This window comes from Lolium rigidum, chromosome 1 (genome assembly GCF_022539505.1).
Source record: "Lolium rigidum isolate FL_2022 chromosome 1, APGP_CSIRO_Lrig_0.1, whole genome shotgun sequence".
Taxonomy (NCBI): Eukaryota; Viridiplantae; Streptophyta; class Magnoliopsida; order Poales; family Poaceae; genus Lolium; species Lolium rigidum.
In genome coordinates, this window is record NC_061508.1 from 321,068,064 (window position 1) to 321,084,239 (window position 16,176).

A 16,176-nucleotide genomic window follows, 5' to 3' on the forward strand; every position below is an offset into this window, starting at 1 on the left:
ACAACATGTAGCATTACAAATAGATGATCTTGATCATGATAGGCAGCTCACAAGATCTAACATGATAGCACAATGAGGAGAAGACAACCATCTAGCTACTGCTATGGACCCATAGTCCAGGGGTGGACTACTCACACATCGATCCGGAGGCGATCATGGCGATGAAGAGACCTCCGGGAGATGATTCCCCTCTCCGGCAGGGTGCCGGATGCGATCTCCTGAATCCCCCGAGATGGGATTGGCGGCGGCGGCGTTTCTGGAAGGTTTTCCGTATCGTGGCTCTCGGTACTGGGGGTTTCGCGACGAAGGCTTTAAGTAGGCGGAAGGGCAGGTCAGGGGGCGCCACGAGGGGCCCACACAACAGGGCCGCGCGGCCAGGTCCTTGGCCGCGCCGCCCTAGTGTGGCGTCGCCTCGTGGCCCCACTTCGTATCTCCCTTGGTCTTCTGGAAGCTTCTTGGAAAAATAGGCTCCTGGGCGTTGATTTCGTCCAATTCCGAGAATATTTCCTTACTAGGATTTCTGAAACCAAAAACAGCAGAAAACAAAGAATCGGCTCTTCGGCATCTCGTCAATAGGTTAGTGCCGGAAAATGCATAATAATGACATATAATGTGTATAAAACATGTGAGTATTATCATAAAAGTAGCATGGAACATAAGAAATTATAGATACGTTTGGGACGTATCAAGCATCCCCAAGCTTAGTTCCTACTCGCCCTCGAGTAGGTAAACGATAACAAAGGTAATTTCTGAAGTGACATGCTATCATAATCTTGATCATACTATTGTAAAGCATATGAGATGAATGCAGCGATTCGAAGCAATGATGAAGATAATGAGTAAGCAAATGAATCATATAGCAAAGACTTTTCATGAATAGTACTTTCAAGACAAGCATCAATAAGACTTGCGTAACAGTTAACTCATAAGCAATAAATTCTTAGTAGAAAGCTTTGAAACAACACATAGGAAGATATAAGTTTTAGCGGTTGCTTTCAACTTCAACATGTATATCTCATGGATAATTGTCAACACAAAGTAATATAACAAGTGCAATAGGTAAACATGTAAGAATCAATGCACACAGTTTACACAAGTGTTTGCTTCTAAGATAGAAAGAAGTAGGTAAACTGACTCAACAATAAAGTAGAAGAAAGGCCCTTCGCAGAGGGAAGCATGGATTACTATTTTTCTGCTAGAGCTTTTCATTTTGAAAACAAGAAACAATTTTGTCAACGGTAGTAATAAATCACATGTGTTATGTATAAGATATCCTATAAGTTGCAAGCCTCATGCATAGAATACTAATAGTGCTCGCACCTTGTCCTAATTAGCTTGGATTAACACGGATTATCATTCCATAGCATATGTTTCAACCAAGTGTCACAAAGGGGTACCTCTATGCCGCCTGTACAAGGGTCTAAGGAGAAGATTCGCATTGGATTTCTCGCTTTTGATCATTCTCAACTTAGACACCCATACCGGGACAACATAGACAACATATAATGGACTCCTCTTTTAATGCTTAAGCATTCAACAACAGGTAATATTCTCATAAGAGATTGAGGTTTTGTGTCCAAACTGAAACTTCCACCATGATTCATGGCTTTAGTTAGCGGCCCAATGTTCTTCTCTAACAATATTTATACTCAAACCATTTGATCATGAAAATCGCCCTTACTTCAGACAAGACGAACATGCATAGAAACTCACATGATATTCAACAAAGGTAAAAGTTGATGGCGTCCCCAGAAACATGGTTACCGCTCAACAAGCAACTTATTAAGAAATAAGATACATAAGTACATATTCTTCACCACAATAGTTTTTAAAGCTATTTTCCCATGAGCTATGTATTGTAAAGGCAAAGAATAGAATTTTAAAGGTAGCACTCAAGTAATGTACTTTGGAATGGCGGAGAAATACCATGTGGTTGGTAGGTATGGTGGACACAAATGGCATAGTTTTTGGCTCAAGGATTTGGATGCACGAGAAGAATCCCTCTCAATACAAGGCTAGGCTAGCAAGGTTGCTTGAAGCAAAATCAAGTATAAAATGGTGCAGCAAGACTCACATATGAACATATTGTAAGCATTATAAGACTTTACATCGTCTCCTTGTTGTTCAAACACCTCAACCAGAAAATATCTAGACTTAGAGAGACCAATCATGCAAACCAAATTTTAACAAGCTCTATGTTGTTCTTCATTAATAGGTGCAAAGTACATGATGCAAGAGCTTAAACATGATCTATATGAGCACAACAATTACCAAGTATCAAATTATTCAAGACATTATACCATTTACCACATGCAGCATTTTCCGTTTCCAACCATATATCAATGAACGAAGTAGTTCAACCTTCGCAATGAACATTAAGAATAAAGCTAAGAACACATGTGTTCATATGCAACAGCGGAGCGTGTCTCTCTCCCACATAAAGAATGCTAGGATCCGACTTTATTCAAACAAAAACAAAAATAAAAACAAACAGACGCTCCAAGCAAAGCACATAAGATGTGACTGAATAAAAATATAGTTTCACTAGAGGTGACCTGATAAGTTGTCGATGAAGAAGGGGATGCCTTGGGCATCCCCAAGCTTAGATGCTTGAGTCTTCTTAAAATATGCAGGGATGAACCACGGGGGCATCCCCAAGCTTAGACTTTTCACTCTTCTTGATCATATTGTATCATCCTCCTCTCTTGACCCTTGAAAACTTCCTCCACACCAAACTCAAAACAAACTCATTAGAGGGTTAGTGCATAATTCATATATTCAGAGGTGACATAATCATTCTTAACACTTCTAGACATTGCACAAAGCTACTGAAAGTTAATGGAACAAAGAAATCCATCAAACATAGCAAAACAGGCAATGCGAAATAAAAGGCAGAATCTGTCAAGACAGAACAGTCCGTAAAGACGAATTTTCCAGGGGCACTTAACTTGCTCAGATGAAAATTCTCAAATTGAATGAAAGTTGCGGACATATCTGAGGATCACGCATGTAAATTGGCAGATTTTTCTGAGTTACCTACAGAGAACCATACCCAAATTCGTGACAGCGAGAAATCTATTTCTGCGCAGTAATCCAAATCTAGTATTGACTTTACTATCAAAGACTTTACTTGGCACAACAATGCAATAAAATAAAGATAAGGAGAGGTTGCTACAGTAGTAACAACTTCCAAGACTCAAATATAAAACAAAAGTACTGTAGTAAAATGATGGGTTGTCTCCCATAAGCGCTTTTCTTTAACGCCTTTCAGCTAGGCGCAGAAAGTGTCAATCAAGTGTTATCAAGAGATGAAGCATCGACATCATAATTTGTTCAAATGATAGAATCATAAGGTAACTTCATTCTCTTTCTAGGGAAGTGTTCCATACCTTTCTTGACAGGAAATTGATATTTAATATTACCTTCCTTCATATCAATAGTAGCACCAATAGTTCGAACAAAAGGTCTTCCCAAAATAATGGGACAAGATGCATTGCATTCAATATCCAAGACAACAAAATCAACGGGGACAAGGTTATTGTTAACCATAATGCGAACATTATCAATCCTCCCCAAAGGTTTCTTTATAGCATTATCAGCAAGATTAACATCCAAATAATAATTTTCAATGGTGGCAAGTCAAGCACATCATAGATTTTCTTAGGCATAACAGAAATATTTGCACCAAGATCACATAAATCATTACAATCAAAATCATTGACCCTCATCTTAATAATGGGCTCCCAACCATCTTCTAACTTCCTAGGAATAGAAGTTTCAAGTTTTAGTTTCTCTTCTCTAGCTTTTATGAGAGCATTTGTAATATGTTTTGTAAAGGCCAAATTTATAGCACTAGCATTGGGACTTCTAGCAAGTTTTTGTAAGAACTTTATAACTTCAGAGATGTGACAATCATCAAAATCTAAACCATTATGATCTACAGCAATGGGATCATTGTCCCCAATGTTGGAAAAAATTTCAGCAGTTTTATCACAAGCAGTTTCAGCAGTTTTAGCAATTTCAGGTAATTTTGCACGCTTTGCACTAGGAGTAGAAACATTGCCAACACCAATTATTTTACCATTGATAGTAGGAGGTTTAGCAACATGTGAATCATTATCATTACTAGTGGTGGTGATAGTCCAAACTTTAGCTACATTATTCTCTTTAGCTAGTTTTTTGTTTTCTTCTCTATCCCATCTAGCATGCAATTCAGCCATCAATCTTATATTCTCATTAATTCTAACTTTGATGGCATTTGCTGCAGTAACAATCTTATTATCATTATCCTTATTAGGCATAACTTTCAATTTTAAAAGATCAACATCAGAGGCAAGTCTATCAACCTTAGAAGCAAGAATATCAATTTTATCAAGCTTTTCCTCAACAGATTTGTTAAAAGCAGTTTGTGTACTAATAATATCTTTAAGCATGGCTTCAAGACCAGGGGGTGCATTCCTATTATTGTTGTAAGAATTACCATAAGAATTACCATAACCATTACTATTAGTAGAAGGATATGGCCTATAGTTGTTACCAGAATTATTCCTATAAGCATTGTTGTTGAAATTATTATTTTTAACGAAGTTCACATCAACATGTTCTTCTTGGGCAACCAATGAAGCTAAAGGAACATTATTAGGATCAACATTAGATCTACCATTCACAAGCATAGACATAATCACATCAATCTTATCACTCAAGGAGGAGGTTTCTTCAACAGAATTACCTTCTTACCTTGTGGAGCCCTTTCAGTGTGCCATTCAGAGTAATTTGTCATCACATCATCAAGAAGCTTTGTCGCCGCCCCCAAAGTAATGGACATAAAGGTACCTCCAGCAGTTGAATCCAATAGGTTCCGCGAAGAAAAATTCAATCCTGCAGAGAAGGTTTGGATGATCATCCAACTAGTTAGTCCATGGGTTGGGCAATTCTTCACCAAAGATTTCATTCTCTCCCATGCTTGAGCAACATGTTCATTATCCAACTGCTTAAAATTCATTATGCTACTTCTCAAAGATATAATTTTAGCAGGAGGATAATATCTACCAATGAAAGCATCTTTACATTTAGTCCATGAATCAATACTATTCTTAGGCAAAGATAGCAACCAATTTTTAGCTCTTCCTCTTAAGGAGAAAGGAAACAATTTTAATTTTATAATGTCACCATCTACATCCTTATACTTTTGCATTTCACAAAGTTCAACAAAATTATTAAGATGGACAGCAGCATCATCAGAACTAACACCAGAAAATTGCTCTCTCATAACAAGATTTAGTAAAGCAGGTTTAATTTCAAAGAATTCTGCTGTAGTAGCAGGTGGAGCAATAGGTGTGCATAGGAAATCATTATTATTTGTGCTAGTGAAGTCACACAACTTAGTATTCTCAACAGTACCCATTTTAGCAGTAGTAAATAAAGTAAACTAAATAAAGTAAATGCAAGTAACTAATTTTTTTGTGTTTTTAATATGGAGAACAAGATAGTAAATAAAGTAAAACTAGCAACTAATTTTTTTGTGTTTTTGATATAATAGCAAACAAAGCAGTAAATAAAGTAAAGTAAAGCAAGACAAAAACAAAGTAAAGAGATTGGATGTGGGAGACTCCCCTTGCAGCGTGTCTTGATCTCCCCGGCAACGGCGCAAGAAATTTAGCTTGATACGCGCAAAGCACACGTCCGTTGGGAACCCCAAGTGGAAGGTATGATGCGTATAGAAGCAAGTTTCCCTCAGTAAGAAACCAAGGTTTATCGAACCAGTAGGAGCCAAGAAGCACGTTGAAGGTAGATGGCGGCGAAGTGTAGTGTGGCGCAACACCAGAGATTCCGGCACCAACGTGGAACCTGCACAACACAATCAAAGTACTTTGCCCCAACGTAACAGTGAGGTTGTCAATCTCACCGGCTTGCTGTAACAAAGGATTAACCGTATAGTGTGGAAGATGATGTTTGCGAAGAATAGTAAAGAACAAGTATTGCAGTAGATTGTATTTCAGATGTAAAGAATGGACCGGGGTCCACAGTTCACTAGTGGTGTCTCTCCCATAAGATAAATAGCATGTTGGGTGAACAAATTACAGTTGGGCAATCGACAAATAAAGAAGGCACAACACTGCACATACATATATCATGATGAGTACTATGAGATTTAATCAGGGCATTACGACAAAGTACATAGACCGCTATCCAGCATGCATCTATGCCTAAAAAGTCCACTTTTAGGTTATCATCCGAACCCCTTCCGGTATTAAGTTGCAAGCAACAGACAATTGCATTAAGTATGGTGCGTAATCAACACAAATATCCTTAGACAAAGCATCGATGTTTTATCCCTAGTGGCAACAGCACATCCACAACCTTAGAACTTTCCATCATCGTCCCGCATTCAATGGAGGTATGAACCCACTATCGAGCATAAATACTCCCTCTTGGAGTCACAAGTATCAACTTGGCCAGAGCCTCTACTAGCAACGGAGAGCATGCAAGAACATAAATAACATATATGATAGATTAATAATCAACTTGACATAGTATTCAATATTCATCAGATCCCCAACAAACACAACATGTAGCATTACAAATAGATGATCTTGATCATGATAGGCAGCTCACAAGATCTAACATGATAGCACAATGAGGAGAAGACAACCATCTAGCTACTGCTATGGACCCATAGTCCAGGGGTGGACTACTCACACATCGATCCGGAGGTGATCATGGCGATGAAGAGACCTCCGGGAGATGATTCCCCTCTCCGGCAGGGTGCCGGAGGCGATATCCTGAATCCCCCGAGATGGGATTGGCGGCGGTGGCGTCTCTGGAAGGTTTTCCGTATCGTGGCTCTCGGTACTGGGGGTTTCGCGACGAAGGCTTTAAGTAGGCGGAAGGGCAGGTCAGGGGGCACCACGAGGGGCCCACACAACAGGGCCGCGCGGCCAGGTCCTTGGCCGCGCCGCCCTAGTGTGGCGTCGCCTCGTGGCCCCACTTCGTATCTCCCTCCGTCTTTTGGAAGCTTCGTGGAAAAATAGGCCCCTGGGCGTTGATTTCGTCCAATTCCGAGAATATTTCCTTACTAGGATTTCTGAAACCAAAAACAGCAGAAAACAGCAACTGGATCTTCGGCATCTCGTCAATAGGTTAGTGCCGGAAAATGCATAATAATGACATATAATGTGTTTAAAACATGTGAGTATCATCATAAAAGTAGCATGGAACATAAGAAATTATAGATACATTTGGGACGTATCAATGATGTCGTCGAGGATGACACCACTGATGGTGCCGCCGAGGATGACAACACGGATGGCAGTGAACACATGGGCGGCAGCGAACAAATGGACGTCGGCGAACAGAAGAAGCAACGGAGGGAGCGTCGCCCGAATGTGCTCAGCACCGTGAAGCAGGCATTCACCGAAGTGGACGCCAGTGGGCATCCAACGGCGCCCCCTGAATTAGTCAAAGGGTACACAGCCCAACTCGGGTGCATCCTCCAGAGCATGGTCTCGATAAACACCGAGAACCTCAAGCATCCTGACCGAGCGAATTTGCGCTCCCTCCTCTTCACGAAGCTACACGAACGATACGAGTTCCCGATGGACTGCTCAGAAAAACGTCTCATGCGGAACAAAGTGCACAATGCCACCCTCACGAAGATGAGCACCGCCCTCGCTAGTTGGAGGAACCGAGTGAAGAAAATGATTAATAATGGTGAGAGTTACGAGAAGATCAAGGAGTCAAATCCTTCGATCACCAAGCAAGACTACGCTGATTTCAAGATCAAGTGCGAGAGCAAGTCAACGTCGGATTCTAGTCAGTGGGGGAAGGACATGCGAAAACTGAACTTAGGCACCCACAAACTTGGCCCTGGTGGTTTTAGGGTGGCGCAACCGAAATGGGACGCCGCGGATGAGGAGCGTGTGAAGAACGGCCTCGAGCCCCTCTTCTTGCAATACAAAAACAAGCAAACCAAGAACTTTCTCCTGGCCCGGTACCGTATTGACCAAAAAACAAAGGAGCTCGCCACCACTCCGGAGGTGAAGCAGTTTGAGGCTCTTCTGGTAAGGAATGCACCCGCTTAATTAGCTCCTTTATGGTTGCATTCTTATTGATGAATCCAAATTTCTAAATGGTTCATGCATGTTCCTCCCGTAGGCTAAGGAGGTTGCTGCGGAAAGTGAAAAGGAAGCTAGTAGCGGCGCAGGGTCCACGAGCTCCTCGCAGTGTGCCCCTTGGGACAACCCTTTAAATAGGGCGTTGAATGCCCACAAGAAGAGGGGTCCATTGAGTAAGCCGACGTCGGCTGGTTGTGTGGTCGGCAAAGGATGCTCTATGAAATGGTCGGATTACTATAAGTCGGGGAAAAAGGAGAAAAAGGCCACCATCGATGAGAAGGAGGTCGCACATCTCAAGGCACAAGTTGCGCAGATCCCGACATTGGTCGAGGAGCAAGTGCGGCAACAAGTGCAACATATCGTGGAGACCCAACGAGAGGACGCAACGACGAGCAAGTGGAGGACCAAGTGGGCACGACGCTTAGCTCCATCATCCCTACGTTGGTTGCCGGTCCGGACGCGTGGTATAGGGGAGGAAAAAAGGGGCCTCCCCCGGTTCCCAGTTTCACGGGCAGCAACTCGCACAACGTGGAGCCATCGATGAGTCCGCAGGCGGCAACAATGGTGTCTCCGGCGGCGCCAACATTGGTGGCTCCGGCGGCGCCAACCGTGGTGGCTCCGGCGGCGCCAACGTTGGTGTCTCCCGCGGCGCCAACCTTGGTGTCTCCCGCGGCGCCATTACTTCAGCTCAATGCACCCGTCGATGCGGATAATACGCCGCCCGACACCGCGCCAACAAGCGGCCACTCCATCAGTTGCACGCCCGCCGCCGGCGGTGCCTCAACCTTAGCCGAGCTGGACGCCATCACGGTAACCAACCCTCCGCCGATGACTTCCATATCCTTGCCTTTGACTAGCTAGCTATCCCTAACGCCCTACATGTTTTCCGCAGGCCGCCGCCGCCGACGTCCCATGCACTCTCCTGCATTTTGTGAACGACGAGTTGATCGATGTTGCCAAGGCCAAAATCGTTCAACCGAGCAACCGCCAGTTACACGGTAAACCCATGGCACCCGACGTGTATAGGATTCAACTGGTTCAGGTGCTTAGTGGCTATGATGATGTGCTACCTCCCTTTCAACCCCATGGTGCCGACGAAGATGAGGCCCTTACCCTCCACCAATGCTTCAATTGGTCCATGGTTTGGCCAAAGAGCCATATTCGTTTGGGGGCGAGGGACACCACCCCACAGACAGCACCCCCAGTCGTGCCGGCGCCAAGCCATGGCAAGACCACCCCAACGGTGCCGCCATCAGCCGACGAGGACATGTAGATGGCACAGGATCCGAACGATAGTCCGGACGAGGACAGTACGTTTGCCAACCTTGACTGCAACTTCGATTTTGCGATGGACTATGATCTCACTAGCCAACCCTCTCAAGCTACCGCCGAGGGGAAAACCTTTTGCAACAAGCGGCGCCTATTCTGTTCTCAGGAGACGCCTCCAGCTGCCGACTTCACCGAGACTCAGCCGATAGCCGAGGTGAGAAGTGTTATCAGTCCTAACACACTGAAGAAGGCTTGCGAAGAGGAGAATGCAGTCCCACTAAAAACGAAGCCGAAGGGACGGAAAAGAAATAAGAAGGACGACAAGTCTGCCAGCCAGCCGGCACCTATCCGTGCTCAGGACGGACCACCAGTGCCCAAGAATATCGAGTCGAGGGTGCATGTGTCGGGTGAGCGGATGCTAATTAAAAGATTGTACGATGCCGCACCCGGTCCTATGCGATCTCTGGTTGACGGTATTCAGTTTATGGAGGAGCGGCGTATCAGGGAGAAAGATAATGGATACCCGGTCTATATTGCCAAGGTGCCCTCGGGCCATGGCTTTGTCGATAGTGGCTTCGCGGAGCACATCTTCCTGCGGTATGATGACATCTTCACCATGTTGAACAGTTATCCGCTGCACTACACCTTCATTCGCCTATACTCGCTCAGCAAGGCGATGCGGATCATTAGAGACAACACCCCGGGCATCGCGATAGCCGACCCCTTCTACATGCGTGCCGTCCACTTGGCCACCGCCGGAGACCGGGCAGTCGCGAGTGAATACCTCAAAGGCTTCTTTCTAGCGAACCAGAAGAAGTGTAACCTCCTCCTGCCTGTATTTCCCGAGTAAGTCACCCCCTCACCGTACCGGTCTTAACTCGTGATTTTTTTAGATTTCAATCGTCATGTTCTTAAACATTATATGTTCTACGCAGAGACAATACCTGCACACTCACCTCCGTAACCCCGAAACATTCCATGGCCACATACCTCGATGCGGACGGTAAGTCAACCACGGACTACACGAATGTCAAGGCCGTACTTGATAATGCTCTCAATGGCTACGTCAAAGCGAAAGGCCACATGGAGAGGCCAAATGTTAGGTACGGGAAGCATGTGTTTGATACGCGTACAGCACGCGTCCGTTGGGAACCCCAAGAGGAAGGTGTGATGCGTACAGCGGCAAGTTTTCCCTCAGTATGAAACCAAGGTTTATCGAACCAGTAGGAGCCAAGAAGCACGTTGAAGGTTGATGGCGGCGGGATGTAGTGCAACGCAACACCAGAGATTCCGGCGCCAACGTGGAACCTGCACAACACAACCAAAGTACTTTGCCCCAACGAAACAGTGAGGTTGTCAATCTCACCGGCTTGCTGTAACAAAGGATTAGATGTATAGTGTGGATGATGATTGTTTGCAGAAAACAGTAAAACAAGTATTGCAGTAGATTGTATTTCAGTATAGAGAATTGGACCGGGGTCCACAGTTCACTAGAGGTGTCTCTCCCATAAGATAAACAGCATGTTGGGTGAACAAATTACAGTTGGGCAATTGACAAATAAAGAGGGCATGACCATGCACATACATATTATGATGAGTATTGTGAGATTTAATTGGGCATTACGACAAAGTACATAGACCGCTATCCAGCATGCATCTATGCCTAAAAAGTCCACCTTCAGGTTATCATCCGAACCCCCTCCAGTATTAAGTTGCTAACAACAGACAATTGCATTAAGTATTGCGCATAATGTAATCAAGTAACTACATCCTCGAACATAGCACCAATGTTTTATCCCTAGTGGCAACAGACACATCCATAATCTTAGAGATTTCTGTCACTTCCCGCAGTTCACGGAGACATGGACCCACTATCGAGCATAAGTACTCCCTCTTGGAGTTACAAGCATCTACTTGGCCGGAGCATCTACTAGTAACTGGAGAGCATGCAAGATCATAAACAACACATAGACATAACTTTGATAATCAACATAACAAGTATTCTCTATTCATCGGATCCCAACAAACGCAACATATAGAATTACAGATAGATGATCTTGATCATGTTATGCAGCTCACAAGATCCGACAATTAAGCACAATGGGGAGAAGACAACCATCTAGCTACTGCTATGGACCCATAGTCCAGGGGTAGACTACTCACACATCACTCCGGAGGTGACCATGGCGGCGTAGAGTCCTCCGGGAGATGAATCCCCTCTCCGGCAGGGTGCCGGAGACGATCTCCTGAATCCCCCGAGATGGGATTGGCGGCGGCGGCATCTCAGTAAGGTTTTCCGTATCGTGGCTCTCGGTACTGGGGGTTTCGCGACGGAGGCTTTAAGTAGGCGGAAGGGCAGGTCAGGGGGCCACATGAGGGCCCCACACCACAGGTCGGCGCGGCCAAAGGCCAGGCCGCGCCGCCCTAGGGTTTGGGCGCCTCGTGGCCCCACTTCGTCTCCTCTTCGGTCTTCTGGAAGCTTCGTGGCAAAATAGGACCCCGGGCGTTGATTTCGTCCAATTCGAGAATATTTCGTTACTAGGATTTCTGAAACCAAAAACAGCGAAAACAAGAATCGGCACTTCGGCATCTTGTTAATAGGTTAGTTCCGAAAAATGCACGAATATGACATAAAGTGTGCATAAAACATGTAGATAACATCAATAATGTGGCATGGAACATAAGAAATTATCGATACGTCGGAGACATATCAGCATTCCCAAGCTTAGTTCTCGCTCGTCCCGAGCGGGTAAAACGATAACAAAGATAATTTCTGGAGTGACATGCCATCATAACCTTGATCATACTATTTGTAAAGCATATGTAGTGAATGCAGCGATCAAAACAATGTATATGACATGAGTAAACAAGTGAATCATAAAGCAAAGACTTTTCATGAATAGTACTTCAAGACAAGCATCAATAAGTCTTGCATAAGAGTTAACTCATAAAGCAATAATTCAAAGTAAAAGCATTGAAGCAACACAAAGGAAGATTAAGTTTCAGCGGTTGCTTTCAACTTGTAACATGTATATCTCATGGATATTGTCAACATAGAGTAATATAATAAGTGCAATATGCAAGTATGTAGGAATCAATGCACAGTTCACACAAGTGTTTGCTTCTTGAGGTGGAGAGAAATAGGTGAACTGACTCAACAATGAAAGTAAAAGAATGGTCCTCCATAGAGGAAAAGCATCTGTTGCTATATTTGTGCTAGAGCTTTGATTTTGAAAACATGAAACAATTTTGTCAACGGTAGTAATAAAGCATATGTATCATGTAAATTATATCTTACAAGTTGCAAGCCTCATGCATAGTATACTAATAGTGCCCGCACCTTGTCCTAATTAGCTTGGACTACCGGATCATCGCAATACACATGTTTTAACCAAGTGTCACAAAGGGGTACCTCTATGCCGCTCGTACAAAGGTCTAAGGAGAAAGCTCGCATTGGATTTCTCGCTATTGATTATTCTCAACTTAGACATCCATACCAGGACAACATAGACAACAGATAATGGACTCCTCTTTTATGCATAAGCATGTAACAACAATTAATAATTTTCTCATATGAGATTGAGGATATATGTCCAGAACTGAAACTTCCACCATGAATCATGGCTTTAGTTAGCGGCCCAATGTTCTTCTCTAACAATATGCATGCTTAACCATAAGGTGGTAGATCTCTCTTACTTCAGACAAGACGAACATGCATAGCAACTCACATGAAATTCAACAAAGAGTAGTTGATGGCGTCCCCAGTGAACATGGTTATCACACAACAAGCAACTTAATAAGAGATAAAGTGCATAAGTACATATTCAATACCACAATAGTTTTTAAGCTATTTGTCCCATGAGCTATATATTGCAAAGGTGAATGATGGAATTTTAAAGGTAGCACTCAAGCAATTTACTTTGGAATGGCAGAGAAATACCATGTAGTAGGTAGGTATGGTGGACACAAATGGCATAGTGGTTGGCTCAAGGATTTTGGATGCATGAGAAGTATTCCCTCTCGATACAAGGTTTAGGCTAGCAAGGTTATTTGAAACAAACACAAGGATGAACCGGTGCAGCAAAACTCACATAAAAGACATATTGTAAACATTATAAGACTCTACACCGTCTTCCTTGTTGTTCAAACTCAATACTAGGAATTATCTAGACCTTAGAGAGACCAAATATGCAAACCAAATTTTAGCATGCTCTATGTATTTCTTCATTAATGGGTGCAAAGCATATGATGCAAGAGCTTAAACATGAGCACAACAATTGCCAAGTATCACATTATCCAAGACATTTTAGTAATTACTACATGTATCATTTTCCAATTCCAACCATATAACAATTTAACGAAGAAAAAAACTTCGCCATGAATACTATGAGTAAAACCTAAGGACATACTTGTCCATATGCTATAGCGGAGCGTGTCTCTCTCCCACAAAGTGAATGCTAGGATCCATTTTATTCAAACAAAACAAAAACAAAAACAAACCGACGCTCCAAGAAAAGCACATAATATGTGATGGAATAAAAATATAGTTTCAGGGGAGGAACCTGATAATGTTGTCGATGAAGAAGGGGATGCCTTGGGCATCCTCAAGCTTAGACGCTTGAGTCTTCTTAGAATATGCAGGGGTGAACCACCGGGGCATCCCCAAGCTTAGAGCTTTCACTCTCCTTGATCATGTTGCATCATACTCCTCTCTTGATCCTTGAAAACTTCCTCCACACCAAACTTAGAACAACTCATTAGAGGGTTAGTGCACAATAAAAATTAACATGTTCAGAGGTGACATAATCATTCTTAACACTTCTGGACATTGCATAAAGCTACTGGACATTAATGGATCAAAGAAATCCATCCAACATAGCAAAAGAGGCAATGCGAAATAAAAGGCAGAATCTGTCAAAACAGAACAGTTCGTATTGACGAATTTTAAAATGGCACCAGACTTGCTCAGATGAAAATGCTCAAATTGAATGAAAGTTGCGTACATATCTGAGGATCACACACATAAATTGGCATAATTTTTTGAGTTACCTACAGAGAATTTTGCCCAGATTCGTGACAGCAAAGAAATCTGTTTCTGCGCAGTAATCCAAATCTAGTATGAACTTTTCTATCAACGACTTTACTTGGCACAATAAAACACTAAACTAAGATAAGGAGAGGTTGCTACAGTAGTAAACAACTTCCAAGACACAAAATAAAAACAAATTACTGTAGTAAAAACAATGGGTTGTCTCCCATAAGCGCTTTTCTTTAACGCCTTTCAGCTAGGCGCAGAAAGTGTGTATCAAGTATTATCAAGAGACGAAGTATCAACATCATAATTTGTTCTAATAATAGAATCAAAAGGTAACTTTATTCTCTTTCTAGGGAAGTGTTCCATACCTTTCTTGAGAGGAAATTGATATTTAATATTACCTTCCTTCATATCAATGATAGCACCAACAGTTCGAAGAAAAGGTCTTCCCAATATAATGGGACAAGATGCATTGCATTCAATATCCAAGACAACAAAATCAACAGGGACAAGGTTATTGTTAACGGTAATGCGAACATTATCAACTTTCCCCAAAGGTTTCTTCGTAGAATTATCAGCAAGATTAACATCCAAATAACAATTTTTCAGCGGTGGCAAGTCAAGCATATTATAAATTTTCTTAGGCATAACAGAAATACTTGCACCAAGATCACATAAAGCATTACAATCAAAATCTTTAACCTTCATCTTAATGATGGGCTCCCAACCATCCTCTAGCTTTCTAGGAATAGAGGCTTCGCGCTCTAGTTTCTCTTCTCTAGCTTTTATGAGAGCATTTGTAATATGTTGCGTGAAAGCCAAATTTATAGCACTAGCATTAGGACTTTTAGCAAGTTTTTGCAAGAACTTTATAACTTCAGAGATGTGGCAATCATCAAAATTCAAACCATTATAATCTAAATCAATGGGATCATCATCCCCAATGTTGGAAAAAATTTCAGCAGTTTTATCACAGGCAGTTTCAGCAGTTTTAGCAATTTCAGGCAGTTTCTCGCGCTTTGCATTAGAAGTGGAAACATTGCTAACACCAATTCTTTTATTATTAATAGTAGGAGGTGCAGCAACATGTGTAGCATTAGCATTACTAGTGGTGGTAATAGTCCAAACTTTAACTACATTCTTCTCTTTAGCTAGTTTTTCATTTTCTTCTCTATCCCACCTAGCACGCAGTTCAGCCATTAATCTTATATTCTCATTAATTCTAACTTGGATGGCATTTGCTGTAGTAACAATTTTATTTTCAATATCCCTACTAGGCATAACTTTTGATTTCAAAAGATCAACATCAAAGGCAATACTATCGACTTTAGAAGCAAGTATATCAATTTTCCCAAGCTTTTCTTCAACAGATTTGTTAAAGGCAGTTTGTGTACTAATAAATTCTTTAAGCATAGCTTCAAGTCCAGGGGGTGTGTTCCTATTATTATTGTAAGAATTCCCATAAGAATTACCATAGCCGTTGCCATTATTATAAGGATATGGCCTAGAATCATTGTAATTGTTATTTTTAATGAAATTCACATCAACATATTCTTTTTGAGCAACCAATGATGCTAACGGAACATTATTAGGATTAACATTAGACCTACCATTCACAAGCATAGACATAATAGCATCAATCTTATCACTCAAGGAAGAGGTTTCTTCGACAGAATTTACCTTCTTACCTTGTGGAGCTCTTTCCGTGTGCCATTCGGAGTAGTTGATCATCATATTATCAAGAAGCTTTGTTGCTTC